The following is a 13488-nucleotide window of genomic DNA, read 5'->3' as shown; positions in this document are numbered from 1 at the left end:
CAATTTTCCCAACAAATTTTACCAAATAGTGAATTTTTGTTTCAAAATCTTGGAACTTTACCTTTATCATGCATAAGTTTACTTTAATCTTTTACAGCTGTGTTGTCTATTCTGTTCCACTGATTTGTGTTTCTATTTCTAGCCATTACCAGATAGTTCTAATAATTACTGCTTTATAATATATTTTGAAATCAAGTATTGCTAAACTTATTTCTTTAACATGATTTTTATTATTTCCTTTCATAATCTTGACATTTTGTTTTTCCAAATGAATTTCATTATTTTTTTCTTATTAAATAATTTTGGAGTAATTTAATTGGGATGACATTGAATAAGTAGATTAGTTGGGATTATTAATTTAATTATCTTGATTCTGCTCACCTATAAATAATATTTCTCCAATTATTTAAATCTAAATTTGTTTGTATAAAAAAGTTTTATAATAATGGTGATATAGTTTCTGGATCTATTCTGGAAGATATACTCTTGAGACTTTATTTTATCTATGGTTATTTTAAATAGATTATCTCTTACTATCTTTTGTTGCAGGACATTGTTAGTGATGTATAGAAATGTGATGATTAATGTAGGTTTATTTTATATTCTGTTACTTTTTCTAAATTAATAGCTCCAATTAATTTTAGTTGAAATGTGGAAATCCATTTCACATGACAATACATCTATAGTCCAGATCAAATTGCTTACCATCTCCAGGAGTGGGGGAGTGAAGGGGGGAAAGGAGACAAATTTGGATCATATAACTTCAGAAAACATGTAAGGAAAGTATTATTACAAGGGATTGGTAAAATAAAATATCTTTATAGAGTGATTTTTTAAAAGTCTAAACCCCAAATCACATATCCATATATTCATGTGATAAATGTTGTCGTATGTTTTGCTTTTGCATTTCTTTCTTTCTCCTAAGTCCTTTCTTTCTCATTCTTTCTCAAAAGACCTTCAGGAGTCACCTGGCTTGTTGTATTGCTACTAGTAGCAAAGTCCATTATGTTGGATTTTTCCATAATGTTTTACTTTCTGTGTACAATGTTTTTCTGATTCTGCTCATTTCACACTGCATCAACTCATTCAGGTTCTCCTACTTCATATAGAAAGCATCCAGATCATCAATTCTTATGGGACAATAGTATTCCATCACCATCATATACCATAATTTGTTCAGCCATTCCCCACTTGAGGGACACCCCCTCATTTTCCAAATTTTTGCCACTCCAAAGAGCACGACTATGAATATTTTTGTACAAGTAAAATAAAATGTCTTTAGTAAAAAAAATGTAGTTGAATCTCTGACTATATATATATACACACATATACATATATAATATCATTTCTGAAAATATATAGTTTACATACACTCTTCAATGTGCCTTTGATTTCTTTTTTTCTACTCATTGCTATTGCTAGCATTTTTAGTGCAATATTAAATAGTATTGGTATAATGAGCATCCTTGTTTTACTCCTGATCTTATAGAGAAGTCTTCTAACTAAATTTCATTACAGATAATGTTTGCTGATGTTTTTTAAATATATATTTCTTATTAATCTAAGGTAAATCCATTTATACCTATACTTTCGATTGGTTTTAATAAAAATTTAATAGGAATTAATAGGTTATATTTTGTCAAAAGTTTTTCTGCTCCTATTAATATGTTCACAAGATATGTACTACTTTTTTGTTGATATAATCAGTTCTCTTAATAGTCTTCTTTATGTTAACTCTTTCCTGAATACTTGGTATAAGCCATGTTTGCTCATAATGTATAATGTTTGTGATATATTATTGTAGTCTCCTGACTAATATATTATTCAGAATTTTTGCATCTACATTGATTAATGAAATTGGGCCTACAATTTTCTTTCTCTGTTTTTGCTCTTCCTAGTTTAGGTATCAGCAATATATTTGTTTCATAAAAGTCCGGCAGGACTCCTTCCTTACCAATTGTACTAAATAATTTATTTGATATTGGAATTAGATAAACTTTAAATGTTTGGTAAAATTTACTTATAAATCCATCTTGTCTTCATGCTTTTTCTTAGGAAGTTCTTTTATAGACTGTTGAATTTTTTTCTAAAATAGATTTACTTAAATAGTCTCTCTATTAGTCGAGGCAATTTATATTGCAGTTGTTATAAATGGAATTTCTCTTTCTATCTCTTGCTGCTGAATTTGTTTTTTGTTTTTGGAAGTATCTAGAAATGCAGATAATTTATATGCTTTTATTTTATTTCTTACAAATAATCCAATGTTATTAATTCCTTTCACTAGTTTTTAAGTAGATTCTCTAGGGTTCTCTAAATATATCATCTGCAAAGAATGGTGTTTTGTTTCTTCATTGCCTATTTTTATTTCTTTAATTTTTTAGTCTTATTGCAAAAGTGGTGATAATGGACATCCTCACTTCACCCCTGGCTTCATTTAAGTTGGAAAGGCTTCAAATATTTCTCCATTACAGATAATGCTTACTCTTCATTTTAGATAGATACTGTTTTTCATTTTAAGGAAGGCCCCATTTATTGCTATCCTTTCTAGTGTTTTTTTAAACCCTTACCTTCTGTCTTGGAATCAGTACTGTTTATTGGTTCCAAGGCAGAAGAGTGGTAAGGACTAGGCAATGGTTGTTAAGTGACTTGCCCAGGGTCTCACAGCTAGGAAGTGTCTGAGGCCAAATTTGAGCCCAGGACCTCCCATCTCTGGGCCTGACTCTCAATCCACTGAGTTACCCAGCTGCCCCCTCTTTCTACTGTTTTTAATAGGAAAGGGTGTTACATATTGTCAAAGCCTTTTTCTGCATCTATTGTTAGAATCATCTGATTTCTATTGTTTTTGTTATTGATGTGGTCAATTATGCTGTCAGTTTTCCTAATATTGAACTAGTCCTGTATTACTAGTATAAACTTCACCCGGTTATAGTGTAGAATCTTTGTGATTTATTGCTATACCTCCTTGCCTGTATTTATTTAATTTTTCCTCAATATTCATTAAGGAAATTGGCATATTAAGTAATTGGTCTAGGAAATGATGTTGTTTCTGTTACCTTGGGGTCAAAAGGAATACTGCCCACTCCTTTTTGAATAAAAGTCTTCCTCTTTGCCCTTGAGCTATGACCCAGAAATGGATATAGACAAAGGAGTTGCCAAACATCATCTGTGTCCAGGCTAGCACAGGGTTCCCTTGTAATCACTTTCTGATGAGTTTCCAGGTCCCCTTAATGTCTCTGGTTTAAGAGGTCCCAAAGCTGCTGTTGCTTCTGTTGCCACTACATAATTCTACCACTGGTGTTTCATCCATGTGGGCTCCAGGATGTTCTCCTCCTCTGTGTCACACACAGATGTCTTTTGCCTACCTTCTAAGTTGCCTTTCTCTGGATGAATGTCTAAATCTGACCTTTTGTTGGCTATGCCACTCCAGAATTCAATTCAATTATTTTAAAGTTGTTTGGAGGGGAAAGTTGGGAGAGCTCAGAAGTGCTTTCTCTATTCCACCATCTTGTCTCTATCTCAGGAAGTCTGGAGATTTTTCTTGTAATGATAGTGATCTTCATTAATAATTGAAATATATACTATAAATATAACCTGTTTTAAAATAGCATAATAGTTACACAGTAACATAACTCATCATGAGAGACAGTGTAGTATAGAAGAAAGAACAGAAAACTAGGAGTAAGAATCTCCTAATTACTGTTTTATAACTTAATCAAATCATTTTCCTTTTCTGTGCTGTTTTCTTCACCCATAAAATCAGTAGGTTGGCCTGGATGATCTCTAGCATTCTAAGATTCTATAACTTAAAAAACCCTTTTGGTTGTTGTTAGCACTTTTTTGCAAGCCTCCTATCATTTGGGAGTTGAGCTTTCCTGACATTCTTCTTCAAGGTTAGTTGCATGCCTTTGCATAAGTCCTTGGGCAAATATTTCTCCTTCCATCTTTTAGACATGTCCTTTTAAAATCTTAGCTCATCAGACAGTTTCATTTTGTAGCAGACATAACATTTCTCTGAATGCATGCAAAATATTTTTTCTTATAGCAAAAAGGAAGAAAGAAGACCTTAAAATTAATAAAACTTGCCAAGGCCCTGGGGTGAAAATATATTTTCATGTAGACTTTTTCACTTCAGGGGGTTCTCTCATGTTGTTTGATGCATTCAATCTTTTTTTTCCCTCCTTAATATGCCTTTCCTCCATATCTAGTCTTTTTCACATCCCAAAAATACTTGCTGCATTCTTCTGGGATCTTGGAGGTGCTGCCTCATTCCAATATAAAAATTATCTGAGGTATTGTAATATAGCCACTCCCTCGAGGAGCACCCTTAAACTGAGTCTACAGAATGACATTTCATGAATGCCAGTCCCTACTCCTCAGTCCCTCTAGTGAGCAGCAATATCTGGGGGTAAGTAACTAATACAATCCAAGGAAAATCTGCTGAATTTCATTATCATTTAATGTGTCATGAGATATAATCAATGACCACAGGCAGAGTTAGCTTTTTGGAGGTAGCATGGTACAGTGGAACAAATGATTAATTTGGAGTCACAACAACAACAACAACAATAATAATGACATTTTTCTATATAAATGTTTTAAGTTTTATAAACAATTTTACATACATTATCTCATTGGATCTTCAAGACAATGCTGTGAGAAAAAATGTCTTTATTTGCTATATTTTAGCAATAAGTAATCTGATATTGAAAAAGATAAATCAAAAACAGAGAAAGAACACTGTACATCAATCAACTTAATAAACACAGAAGCAAAAATCTTAAATAAAATACTAGCAAAGAGACTACAGCAAGTCATGAAAGGATTATCCCCTATCACCATGTGGGATTTATACCAGGAATGCAAAGCTGTTTTAGCATTAGGAAAACCATCCACATAATTGACCATATCAATAACCAAACAAACAGAAATCATATGATTATTTCAATAGATGCAGAAAAAGCCTTTGAAAAATACAACCACTTGTACCCCAAAGAGATAATAACAAAAAATACTTGTAGAAAAATATTCATAGCCACACTCATCGAGGTGGCAAAAAATTGGAAAATGAGGGGGTGTCCATCAATTGGGGAAATGGCTGAACAAATTGTGGTATCTGCTTGTGATGGAATACTATTGTGCTGAAAGGCAAAAAGAACTGGAAGAATTTCATGAGAACTGGAACGACCTCCAGGAATTGCTGAAGAATGAAAGGAGCAGAACCAGGAGAATATTGTACACAGAGACTGATACATTAAGGTGTAATCAAATGTAATGGACTTCTCTACTAGCAGCAATGCAATGACCCAGGACAATCCAGAGGAACTTATGTGAAAGAATACTATCCACATCCAGAGGAAGAACTGTGGAAACAGAAATGAAGAAGAGAAAAGCATAAGATCAATCACATAGTGTGATAGGGATATTACTGGGGTCTTGATGTTAAAAGATCACTCTACTACATATACAAATAACATGGAAATAGGTTTGAACAATGATCAGTGTATAACCATGTGGAACTTCTTGTCATCCTCGAAAGGGGAAGGGAAGAGGCGGGGCATGAATCATGATTCATGTAACCATGGAAAAATATTCTAAATAAAAAAAATATAACACCCATTCCTATTAAAAACACTAGAAAATATAAGAATAGAAGGGGCTTTCCTCAAAATAATAAACAGTATTTATTTAAAACCATCAGCAAAAAATAAGCAAAGAAGGAGTTCTACCAAATTTTTTTATGACACAAATATGGTGCTGATTCCAAAGCCAGGCAGGTCAAAAACAGAGAAAGAAAACTCTAGACCAATCTCCTTAATGAACATAGATGCAAAAATTTTAAATAGGATACTAGCAAAAAGACTCCAGCAAATCATCACAAGGATTATTCACTATGACCAGGTAAGATTCATACAGGAATGCAGGACTGGTTCAATACTAGGAAAACCATCCACATTATTGACCATATTAACAAGCAAATTGACAAAAATCACATTATCTCAATAGACTCAGAAAAAGCCTTTGACAAAATGCAACACCCATTCCTATTGAAAGCACTAGAAAGTATAGGAATAGATTAAAAATAATAAATAGGATATATCTAAAACCATCAGCAAACATCATCTGCAATGGGGATAAACTCAAAGCCTTCCCAATAAGATCAGGAGTAAAACAAGGATGCCCATTATCACCTCTATTATTTCACATTGTACTAGAAACACTAGCAGTAGCAATTAGAGAAGAAAAATAAATTGAAGTTATTAAAATAGGCAATGAGGAGACCAAGCTATCACTCTTTGCAGATGATATGATGGTCTACTTAAAGAATCCTAGAATATCAACCAAAAAGCTACTAGAAATAATCAACAACTTTAGCAAAGTTGCAGGATACAAATAAACCCACATAAGTCATCAGCATTTCCATATATTTCCAACATATCTCAGCAGCAAGAATTAGAAAGAGAAATTCCATTTAAAATCACCCTAGACAATATGAAATATTTAGAAATCTATATGCCAAGACAAACTTAGGAACTATATGAACACAAATAACAAAACACTTTCCACACAATTAAAACTAGATCTAAACAATTGGAAAAACATTGATTGCTATGAATCTTAAAACTGCTCAGACTCTACCTTGGAACATTTGGTTAAGGCTATTCCCCATTTAAACAATGGAGGTACTTGATCAGGAATGTATTGGGAATTTTAACATTACTCCACCCATACTTAAGCATACTTTAGGGGAAGATAAAGTTGTAAAACTCCTTACTGAACAATGAAAAAGTCCCTAACTCATACTTACTGTGAGGCCAAAACCTTAAGCTAGATCTATTTTTAGATCTAATACAAAAGGGTGCTAAGTACCTATAAAAGTTAAATTAATCACTAAAAAGTTAAGCAACTTACAAAGGGCAAGCTTAGCAAGAGGTGTAAAGTTTTAGTTTACTCAGGGAAGGTGATTAACAAAAGAAGATGTGAATTAAGAATGTTCAGTCCTGTGGAAAATGTCTACTGTGATTGGTAGATGTGAAAATTTAGGGGAGGTGACATAAGAGAATTTTCTCTTTAAAAGCAGCTGGCTCTCTCAACTTAGAGCTAGTTGGAGCTCGGACTAGTTGGAGTAGCTGGGCCTCTGAACTTAGTTGAGTTTGGAAGCTGAATTGGAGGGTCTCTCTGAACACTAGAGTTTTGCTTGGGACAAAATCTTGTGGTGAGTGGATAAAAGACTGACTTAGTTTTCTCTCTTAAAGAGAAAGGTCTAGGCAATTTGGTCTAGGCCCTAGCCTTTTCCTACTATTTCCTCTTACTCTGTCTCTCTCCCTTCCCTTAATTTCTTCATTTGTATTAATTAAAATCTCCATAAAACCCAGCTGACTTGGGTATTTCATATTTGGGGAATTTTTAAAATGGCGACCACTTATTTTTTATTTAAAATCAAGACACTAAAAATTATCTTTACAGTTTTGGCAGTTTAAGTCTTGAAACCCACATTTTCACAGTCACATTGCTCATACATAGGACAAGCTAACATAATAAAAATGACAATCCTACCCAAACTAATTTAATCATTTAGTGCCATTCCCATTGAAATACCAAAAAACTTTTTTACTGAATTAGAAAAAAACATAACAAAGTTCATTTGGAAGAATAAAAGATCAAGGATATCCAGGGAAATCATGAAAAAAAATGTGAAAGGAGGAGGCCTTGCAGTACCAGATCTCAAACTATGCTATAAAACAGTGGTCATCAAAACAATACGGTTTTGGCTAAGTGACAAAAAGGAGAATCAGTAGAATAGACTTGGGGTAAGCGACCTCAGCAAGACAGTCTATGATAAGCCCAAAGATTCCAGCTTTGGGGACAAAAATCCACTATTTGATGAAAACTGCTGGGAAAATTAGAAGACAGTATGGAAGAGATTGGGTTTGGATCAACATCTTACACCCTACATCAACATAAACTCAGAATGGGTGAATGACTTGAACATAAAGAAGGAAAATATAAGTAAATTAGGTGAACACAGAATAGTATACATGTCAGATCTTTGGGAAAGGAAAGATTTTAAGACCAAATAAGAGTTAGAAAAAAAAAACACAAAATGTAAAATAAATAATTTTGATTACATTAAATTTAAAAGATTTTATACAAACAAAATCAATGCCGTCAAAATTAGAAGGGAAACAATGAATTGGGAAAAAATCTTCATAATAAAAACCTCTGACAAAGGTGTAATTACTCAAATTTACAAAGAGCTAAACCAATTGTACAAAAAATCAAGCCATTCCTTAATTGATAAATAGGCAATTTTCAGCCAAAGAAATCAAAACTATTAATAAGCACATGAAAAAGTGTTCTAAATCTCTTATAACCAGAGAGATGCAAATCAAAACAACTCTGAGGTACCACCTTATACCTAACAGATTGGCTAACATGACAGCAATGGAAAGTAATGAATGTTGGAGGGGATGTGGCAAAGTGGGGACATTAATGCTTTGCTGGTAGCATTGAGAATTAATCCAACCATTCTGGAGGGCAATTTGGAACTATGCCCAAAGGGCACTAAAAGACTGTCTTCCCTTTGATCCAGCCATAGCACTGCTGGGTTTATACCCCAAAGAGATAATAAGGGAAAAGACTTGTACAAGATTATTCATAGCTGCGCTCTTTGTGATGGCAAAAATTAGAAAATGAGAGGATGCCCTTCAATTGGGGAATGGCTGAACAAATTATGGTATATGTTGGTGATGGAATACTATTGTGCTCAAAGGAATAATAAACTGGAGGGATTCCATGTGAACTGGAATGACCTCCAGGAATTGATGTGAAGTGAAAGGAGCAAAACCAGGAGAAGATTGTACACAGAGACTGTACACTGTGGTACAATCGAATTTAATGAATTTCTCCATTAGTGGCAATGCAATGATCCTGAACAACTCAGATGGATTTACATGAAATATCACTATCCACATTCAGAGGGAAAACTGTGGGAGCAAAAACACGGAAGAAAAACAACTGCTTAATTACATGAGTTGATGGTCATATGATTGGGGATGTAGACTCCAAATGATCATCAACATGAAAAAAGTTTTTGACCAAGGACACATGTAAAACCCAGTGGAATTGCGAGTCAGTTATGGGAGGGCATGGGGGAAGGGGAGGGAAAGCATATGATTCTTGTAACCAAGGAATAATGTTCTAAATTGACAAATTAAATAAAACTAAAAAATAAATTAAAAAATAAATTAAAAAATAATAAAATCATCAGCATCATCTGCAATGGGGATAAGTTAGAAGCCTTCCCAATGAGATTAAGAATGAAGCTATGGATGTCCATGTTCACCTCTATTATTTAACAAAGTACTAGAATCACTAGTGGTAGCAAATAGGGAAGAAAGAGATTGAAGGGATTAAAAAAGGCAATGAGAAAAATAACTATCATTCTTTGCCGATGATATGATGGTATACATACAGAACCCAAGAAAATCAACTAAAAATCTAGTGGAAATAATTAAAATTTTAGCAAAGCTGCAGGATACAAAATAAATCCACATAAATCATCAGCATTTCTATTTATTTCCAATAAAAAACAGCAGCAAGTGTTAGAAAGTGTAAACTTCATTTAAAATCATACTAAAAAATACTTGTGAATCTATCTGCCAAGATAAACTCAGGAACTATATGAACACAACTACAAAACATTTTTCACACAAAGAAAACTAGATCTAAACAATTGGAAAAACATTCATTGTTCATGGATAGTATGAGCTAATATAATAAAAATGACAATCCTACCTAAACTAATTTACTTATTCAGTGCAATACCTATCAACCTACCAAAATACATTTTTATAGAATTAGAAAAAAATATTACAAAGTTCATTTGGAAGAACAAAAGATCAAGAACATCAAGGGAACTAATGAAAGAAGCTAAGTGATCAGGATCACACAACTAGCAAATGTCTGAGGCAGGATTTTAAATAAAAATGATTACCAAAGGCACCATTCTATCCACTACACAACCAAGAAAATCTATCTCAGCAATGGTGTGACTCTAGGTAGATTATGTAACCTTTCTTTGCCTAAATTTTCTCATCTGTAAAAATGGGCACAATAATAGCACCTCTCTCCCAGAGGCATTATGGTGGTCAAATGAGCAAATATTTCAAAAGCGCTTTCAACTTAAAAGATGTGGATTATATCACTTCTAAAGATGGTAAGTGTCTCTTGTAAAGATTAAAATTTAGGGGGGACTGAGGCAAGGTAGAAATTAGTTTCTCTCTGCAAGGAGTATTATATTTTATGAAGTTTATTAAAGGTTGAGAATTTAAGAATATACAAGTAAGAAAAAAACATGTGCCTAGGCCAGAGGCCTAGACAAGACCTCATCTACATTATGGAAAGAGCCACGTCTGCCCCAAAACGGAAGTCCAAAAGAGAGAGAGCTCAAAAGCCTTTGCAATCAGCTAATCAGCTTCTCGATCTCGCCCACCTCAGAATTCTGTAAGATTACAAAGCATTTTGGGGAAGTGGAGCAAGGACTTGTGGGGATTGAAGTCCAGAGTTCAAATCTCAATTTTACACTGTCTATACCAGGCTGATAGACCAAAATATCTGCCTTCAGACCTGGATCTCTTAGTAAAGCAATCTGACTTCTATATTAAGTTAACAAAAAGTTTAATATTATAAATCAACAAGGAATGGGATGGGAAGGAGGGCCAAGGTAATTCCCTAGTGCTGAACCTCTAATTACTCCACCCTCCAAATCTAAGAGACTTACAAAAGTCTGTCTTCTTTGATTTGCTGCTAAGTATCACCTATCCTGTCTGTCTGTAACCCAAAATCCCTAAATTCTAGCTATCCTGACTAAGGCCACTCCAAAACAGTCTTTGGGAAAGGCCCTATAGTTCAGTTGCTAAATAAGGATGATAAATGGATATCAGAACTACCCCAAGGCCTTCAGGCACAAAAGCATCCTTGATTACAGATAAGTACAAGTCTCTTTGGGCTGGCTTTCTTCTCAGTAACACAAAGGTATCTTAAAATTCAGGACAGAAACAAAGAGGCACAAACCCTTGGAAAGTTTAAGTCCAGAAGCTGGAAAGCTGGTCCAATAGCTAGCTCAATTGGCAGACCACTGTTCCTCTCAGGGAAGGTCAATTTACCCCTCCAGGAAGTTGCCACTTTAAAGTTCCAATGCCAACAGGACCTCTCCCCAGTTTCAGGCTTAAGTCCCTCTCTTATTCTGTCCTAAAATTCCTTTTGAAATTCTCTTTTCCCCTTAGTTCCTCCTGTGAGCCAACCTGATATAACTTCAGACTTATCTCCTTCTTTCTCTATTTTAATAAACTATATAAATGCTAGTAATAAGATCTGAAGTAGAATCCCTACCAGAACTTGGGGAAAGTAATTTCACTACTAGAGGTCTCAGTTTTTTAATCTGTAAAATGATGGGGTTGAGCTAAATAAGCCTCTGTGGTCCTTTCCAGCTCAAAATATATGAGTCTATATGTCAGGAAGTCTTTTAGTTCCTAGGGTTCTTTAATGTGAAAAATTCTACTTCTCAGATGTGAACAAAACTCATTTTCACATCTTAAATTGCAAAATTATCTTAAGAGAACTAGAGACTAAAGCTCATCAAAGATGCCGGTTCTTTCTATCTACCTAGCCTAGACTTGTGATTTCATTCATGTAGGGAACTCCTGCTGAGGATACTCCCTCTGCAGATGTATATCAGAAACTATTTTATCTGAGATGTTGCAAATGACTTATCTAAAGTCAAAGATAAAAGTGGCTTTATGGACTGAACACTGACCTTGAAGTCAAGAAGTCTTGAGTGAATCATATCTCAAATACTTCTTACTTGTGTAGCCCTAGGCAAGTCTCTTAACCTTACTCAGTTTCTTTATCTTTAAAAACAGAGATAATAATAACTCCTACATTGAAATTTTGTTATAAAGCTCAAATGAGATATGTAAAGAGCTTTTCAAATCTTAAAGCAAAATTTGTTAGCAATTATATTGTCTACCTCCCCCAAATATATACCTCATTTACTGACTCTTGCCTCATTACTAATATTCCAACTCTCATGACTTTGTTGTGGTTCTCCTCCATATCTGAAATGACCTTCGTCCACAATTCTATCTTATTAATTCTCCAGTTTTCTTCAGGAATGTATCCAAACCCACCTTCTTCCTGAAACTTGTTTGCCCGAACTCCAAACACCTTCTGCCAACAATTACCTTGTACCTAACTTTATATTTGAGTAGGACTTTGTTTTATGCTTTCAACACTCAAAAATTCAGGGATATATGATTTGCAATTGAAAAAATTAAAGCAAAATAATTGGTAAAATAAGTTTTTTTTTAATACATACTAAATCCACACCTTTTTTCCAAGCAAAATAAAGTTTCACAACAGTTTACCCAATCATGTTCATTCTCACTCTGGGAAGCTTTAGTACATCATCACATTGTTTTGTGCAAAATATAAGCTCCTGAATCAGTCTTTCTCCATCCAGAGTTTTCCTTTGTAACAAGTTGTATCCATGTCAAAACAGTGCTTCTCTTTGTTTCATTAACACTACTTAGCTATTAATAATGGCCCCAGAATATAAGAATAGTGATGCTGGTATTTTTTAGCTTTCTTTCAAACCTGAAATAGAGACATCAGAATTTGACATCTCTATCAAGAAGAAAACACATGTATGTATGCATGTATGTATGTATGTATGCATATAAGTTTGTATATATAATCCACTTAAATAGGAATGTTGTAAAAGGGTCCTCATTCACTTGCTCTGTCAAATCTAATGCCTTCTCCAAGAGTTTCTTTTTTCCTCCTGCCACTGCTATCTGCTTCTCATGTTTAAAATAGTCATTGTGAAGTAGAGAGCAGTGAAAAAATCTGATTTTTGACCAACCCTTCTCAGTGTAGAAGTGCTAAAAACAGAAAGAAATTTTTCAAGATGTTATTTGAACCAAAATCTTTTTTTTCTCTTATAACCAATTATTTTAGATAGCATTAGAAGCCATTTTATTGGATCAGTTTAATACTTTTTCTGTTAAATATTTCAGTAATCACTTTGACTTCACTGACTTGGATATCCAAGTCAAGGTTTGACCTGTGACCATTGTCTTCACAAGTCATAAATTTCGGGCATGGGAAAACAAATAAGACAAAAGCAGTCTACTGGGATTTTTTCTGTCTCTAAGGGGAAAGCTAGGCAATCTTTTTTTTTTTTTTCCAGCAGTCACTACAAACTGTTCCCAAACATTTATTCTTCACAAGGTCTGGGTCACTTGGCATTCAATTTAGGAATTTAGGAATTCAATTTAGGAATCCCACAAGCTGGATGAAGTGATGACTCACATAGGAAATTATTTAGAAAAATCCAACAACCATTTTCTTAGCCTCATCATCATCTAAAGCCTAGTGATTCTTTTTATGTTGATAAATATGGCTCCAGACATAAATTTTATCCCTGGG

The sequence above is a fragment of the Monodelphis domestica genome, chromosome 1 (genome assembly GCF_027887165.1).
Source record: "Monodelphis domestica isolate mMonDom1 chromosome 1, mMonDom1.pri, whole genome shotgun sequence".
In the NCBI taxonomy this organism is placed as follows: domain Eukaryota; kingdom Metazoa; phylum Chordata; class Mammalia; order Didelphimorphia; family Didelphidae; genus Monodelphis; species Monodelphis domestica.
The sequence above is the reverse complement of the archived record's forward strand: the minus strand, read 5'-3'. Positions refer to the sequence as shown.